A 5,965-nucleotide genomic window follows, 5' to 3' on the forward strand; every position below is an offset into this window, starting at 1 on the left:
ACATGTGGCATAGTTGGCATGCCTTGGCGCGGTATGGGCGTGGCCAAAACTAGGGTTTTGGCGTTGGGCCAAAGGTTATATGCGTTGGTTGGCGACCTTGGACGGCTAATATTTGCATCTTAGATGGAAGGGTGGCCGTTGATTGTCGCACGCCTTCGGTTTAGCAGCCATGAAGAGAAGGCCGACATGGCATGGCTTAGGCGCGGCAAAGTGGCTGGTGCGGCATGCCATTGGCACATGTGGCATGGTCGGCATGCCTTGACGCGGTTTAGGCGCGGCCAAATTAGGGTTTTGGCGTTGGGCCAAAGGTAACCATGCGTTGGTTGGTGACCTTGGACGGCTAAGATTTGCATCTAAGATGGAAGTTTGGCCATTGATTATCGCACACCTTCGTTTTGGCAGCCGTGAGGGGAAGGCCGGCATGGCATGGATTAGGCGCGGCAAGGTGGATGGCGCGGCATGCCATTGGCACATGTGGCATGGTCGGCATGCCTTGGCGCGGTTTATGAGCGGCCAAACTAGGGTTTTGGCGTTGGGCCAAAGGTTATCATGCGTTGGTTGGTGATCTTGGAGGGCTAAGATTTGCATCTAAGATGGAAGGGTGGTCGTTGATTGTCGCACGCCTTCGTTTTAGTAGCCGTGAAGAGAAGGTCGGCATGGCAACGCGGCTGGTATGGTTTGCCATTGGCACGGTGGTGGGGTTGGAATGGTTGGCATGACTTGGCGCGAAGACGTGGCTGGCATGGTTTGCCATTGGCACGGTGGTGCGGCTGGCATGGTTGGCATGCCTTGGCACGGTGGTGCGGCTGGCATGGTTGGCATGCCTTGGCGCGGAGATGTGGCTGACATGGTTTTCCATTGGCACGGTGGTGCGGCTGGCATGGTTGGCATGCCTTGGCGCGGAGACGTGGCTGGAATGGTGGCGTGAGAATTAGGGTTTGGTATGTACGAAGATGATGTTGGTCAATACTAAGGGTTCTGCCGTTGAACATGACACATGTATAAAAAAAAGGTACCCTGGTAATTCTTACGTAGGCATGCTGATTGATTCAATAAATGAGCTAGTGGTCATAGTGACGTCATGTCATATGTATGGTTTTACTATTTTAACCCTAAGCCAAAAACCACCATCAACATTAAGTCCCATGCTTAGCTCGTAACATGAGCATTGTTGCGAGGTAAGCATAAGATGGTGACATACGAGGACAAAATCGAAATGACAAGTCGTGAAAAGATGGTAAAGAAGACCCGGCTAACCTTTTTCGCGAGGTAAGGAGAGTTCGTGATTCTCGTGTTGGAGGCCTTGCATAGATTCTACTTGTGGTGTTGCTGGATAGACCGTGAAGTGGTGAGATATAGATTGTCGGCTTGGCTTGGGAGCCGCAGGCGTCGGTCGGCTTGGAATGGGAGCCGCATGCGTTGATCGGCTTAGAATTGGATCCGCTGGCGTCAGTTGGCTTGGAATAGGAGCCGCACGCGTTGACCGACTTGGAATGCCGCAGGCGTTGGTCGGCTTGGAATGTGAGGAAACTGGCTTCGGTCCACGGAATGGTGGAAACTGTCTTCAGTCCGCAGAATGGTGTAAACTGGTTTCGGAACTTCGGCTACCAAACGATGGTGATGACGCTGGAACTTTGGTAAAATATAAAATCTCTTATAAATGTTCCACCATAGACTGCACAATTTTGTGGGCGAAGTCCCCCGAAATCTTGAATCTCCTGACGGGAAGAGAGTCTTTGTGAACTCAGGGGGGTTGCTAATATCCTTACCTCGATTTTGGAGAAGTCGTTCCTGATCTCTACGTATGATGAAATTGGATTGTTGATTCCCTTCTACCGAGCGTTCAAGAGCAACGCTGGAAGGATGCAAGATGCTGGCGCTGGGAAGATGCAAGTTGTTAGCACTGGAAGGATGCAAGCTATCAGCGCTGGAAGAGATGCAAGGTGCTGGCGCTGGAAAGATGAAAGCTGTTAGCGCTGGATGGATGCAAGCCGTCAGCGCTGGAAGGGATGCAAGTTGCTGGCGCTGGAAAGATGAAAGCTGTTAGCGCTGGATCGGCTTGGAATGGGCGTTGTCTTGGCGTGGACGCTGGCTTGGCAAGGCGCTAACTTGGCATGGCGTGGCGCGGTAGCAATAAAGTGGGAAAGCATATTCCAGGTATGTACTCCAGCGTTTCTCCTTCAAATTTTTTTCTTGTTTTTCTTGTGTTGGTGCAAACCCTAGCCATAGGTATGCCTTCCATAAATCTGTAGAAATATTGTTCTTCTGAACTGGTGTAAACCCTAGCCGTAGGTATGCCTTTCATAAACTTGTAGAAATAATTCATCATAAACAATTCCTCTTCGAATATCATCGTAGTAACGTCGGCTACCTCATGAATAGTGACGTGTAATCATTATTATGCAAAGTGGGTATGTACGGGTAGGTGACTGATTCAACGAAGAACCGGGCGTTAGGGTTTTCCTTCTTTTTTTTTTTGTAAGTGAAACAAATCGCCTGGTTTATGGTTTGATTTTCTGGATTTTTGGGTTGATAGACAAGTGTTACCTATGAGGGTTTTGGATTATTATTCGGGATGAACTATTTTAGGATGATGCCGTTTTTGGTTATGATTGTAACTGACACAAACATCCCAGGGAAGATATGGAACCGTGAATGTTATGTGTCAGTAGATGACATGGGATGAAATATAACATGGCTATCGGTTTTATCATTCCCGTGAAAACTTGAAATAGTAAACCATGTTTTGTGTATAGGAAAGATTTACTCGGTTTTTTGGATCTGCTAACGAAAAATGAGTCAGGTGAAATTCCGAGTTTTGTGGGAAGCACCGCGATTGTGGAAAGTACCTAGTCGTCCCTGAGTCACTTGATAATCTAGTCGTCGATCCCTGGGCGGATCGTTTGCTTTTAACCTCCGGGAAGTCCCCAGTCGCCTCTTGCGGTGTCATGACTGGTAATCGGGTCGTCTGGTAACTGAGTCGTCGATCCCTGAGCGGATCGTATCGGGCCGTCTGGTAGCTGAGTCGTCGATCCCTGAGCGGATCGTTTGCCTCTACTATCCTGACGTCTGGGTCGAAGTATGGGATCGAGGATTGAAAATTGACAATGTAACCGAAAGATCAATCTCCCACCGTGGTCGCCAATTGTTTGAGGGTGAAAACGATTTCTGCTGATTTTGGTAATTTCGATTGTGTGGGTGAGAAACGAGTTTAAACCCTAAACAATGTATTGCAAAGGAGTACTTTAGATTCGAGAGATCAATCTGTACAGATCTGGCTTAAACCAAGAAATGGTCGTTCCATACTTGCTTCAGTCACAAAGTGAAGGAGAAGGGTTGGTTTTGGAGAGGGAAACGAAGAGAGTGTTGAGACCAGAATAGTTGATTCTGGAAGAGCAGTTGTTTTACGACTTGTATCAGAAAGTGGGAAGCTAACAGATGGAAAGCTAGCAAATATTTTCTGAGTGTTGTATGCTCCTAACCTGAACTTGTTTTTCGGTGGAAATAGGTAAGGCCTATTTATACAAGTCGAAGTGAAACGTACTCTGGTCTCATTAAGAAATGGACAACGGGTGAGTAAATGGGAGGAGGTGGTAACCGGTAACGCCTGGAATTGATGTTCCATAAAAGAAAGCGTTTCACCATTACCCCCTGTATTTACTAACCGCCTCATCCTTATGACACTGTCTTATAACGGGCGTAGTGTATGCCACACGATGTAAACCGCCAAACCAATACCCAATGAGCATCCCCCAGTTTTTGACATGTGTTGATGTTTCGAGTGTTTTAGTGGAAAACATGTAGCATGTTGTTGTTGTTTGGAAAGTTGAGCTTGGGAGACTTGACGACTCGGTGGTGACCTTCGACGGTCGAGATTTTGCATCTTGAGAGGAAGGGTAGCCGTTGATTATTGCAACCCTTCGTTTGGTAGCCAGTGGCATGAAAGCATGGCCGATATGGCTTTAATATGACTTAGTTTAGGCGCGGCCAAAGTTAGTGTTTTGGCTTTGTTTGGGTGAGACTAGGGCTTGGTATTAGGCCAAAGGTTGCCATGTGTTAGCTGGTAACCCTAAGCTAAAAACCACCATCAACATTAAGTCCCCTGCTTAGCTCGGAACAGGAGCATTGTTGCGAGGTAAGCATAAGATGGTGACATACGAGGACAAAATCGAAATGAAAAGTCGTGAAAAGATGGTCAAGAAGACCCGGCTAACCTTTTTCGAGAGGTAAGGAGAGTTTTTGATTCTCGTGTTGGAGGCCTTGCATAGATTCTACTTGTGGTGTTGCTGGCTAGGCCGTGAAGTGGTGAGATGTAGATTGTCGTATTGGAATGGGAGCCGCAGGCGTCGGTCGTCTTGGAATAGGAGTCGCAGGCGTCGGTCGGCTTGGAATGGGAGCCGCACGCGTTGGTCGGCTTGGAATGGGAGCCGCAGGCGTTGGTCGGCTTGGAATGGGAGGAAACTGGCTTCGGTCCGCGGAATGGTGGAAACTGTCTTCAGTCCGCAGAATGGTGTAAACTGGTTTCGGAACTTAGGCTACCAAACGATGGTGATGACGCTGGAACTTCGGTTATCAAATGGTAGTGATGGCGCCTGGCAACTTTGTCTAAATTAGGATTTGGCATGCTGAAACCCTAATTAGCGTCCCTTACTAGAATCATTGTAGAATTCTCGTACGAACTCGGATTTTGACGGTCCGCCCCTCCATATGACCGGAAAAGAATTTCCTATCTCCCTATGCTGGAATATTTAGGTTTTGAGCTCGGTTAGGAGGTGAAAACGTCCCGACAGTGAAACTCATGAAGAATTCAGGAGGGATGTTTCGGGCCCGTGGAATGATGTCGACTGGCTTCAGTTCCGTGGAAGGATGACGACTGGCTTCAGTTCCGTGGAAGGATGGGAACTGCTTTTGGAACTTCGGATACCAAAAGGTGGTGATGGCGCTAGAACTTCGGCCACCAAACGGTGGTGATGACGCCTGGCAACTTTGTCAAAATCAGGGTTTGGGATGCCGAAACCCTAATTAGCGCCCCTTACTAAAATCGTTGTAGAATTCTCGTACGAACTCGGATTTTGACGATCCGCCCCTTTATCTGACCGGAAAAGAATTTCCTATCTCCTTGCGAGGGAATATTTATGTTTTGAGCTCGTTTAGGAGGTGAAAACGGCCCTACAGTGAAAATCAGGAAGAATTCAGGAGGAATGTTGCCGGCCCGGGGTAACATAGTCGCGCCGAGTCATCTATTCCCGTTCATGGAGCAAGAAGGAAACTTTATTCTGTGCAAACTCTAGAAACTCCGTCCGTATGAAAAGAGGTATTGACCTTCTTATTTTTTCTGTCGCTCGTCCGAATCCGTGCTTTCGTCTGCAGTGTCTCTCCAGTAGATTCCAAAATTTACCAAACTCCATTGCATTCTTGGGACGGATGGATGTGGTTGCGTTGTCGGTCCATCCTTGATTTTAGGTTTTTCAGTGCCTGGACCTTCTGATCGCGATGACAGTATGTTGTGGATGCTTGTATGGTCGAAATCTTCTGGAGCCACTGGATGAAATAAATGAGTTGGGAGACGTTTCGTTACTGACGTTCTGCTATCAAGTCTTCAAGGACTTTGTTCCAAGAGACATCTTTCGAACCATCTTCTGAATCTTGGACTATCGTATGGAATGCGATGCGGTGAGCAGTCCCCAGTTATATTTTTGTTAGATCCGATGGCACGGCCGAACATGTGAATGTATCTCTGTGGCGTGCTTTTGGAGTCTTCGATGCACATGTACAACTTTGTGTTGAGAAATTCCCGTGGCTCGTAAAACTTCGACAATGATGGTGTTGAAATCAGAAATAACCTGGTTGAGGGGAGTGAAAACGTTCCATGTTGGTAGACCCCATGTGTAGCCTACTTTCATTGCATCGTCTTGACTCCACGTCCACGGGGTTTGATACAAGCTTATTGTATTCTTTTGGATGC

Source organism: Papaver somniferum, chromosome 7, assembly GCF_003573695.1.
Source record: "Papaver somniferum cultivar HN1 chromosome 7, ASM357369v1, whole genome shotgun sequence".
Classification (NCBI taxonomy): Eukaryota; Viridiplantae; Streptophyta; class Magnoliopsida; order Ranunculales; family Papaveraceae; genus Papaver; species Papaver somniferum.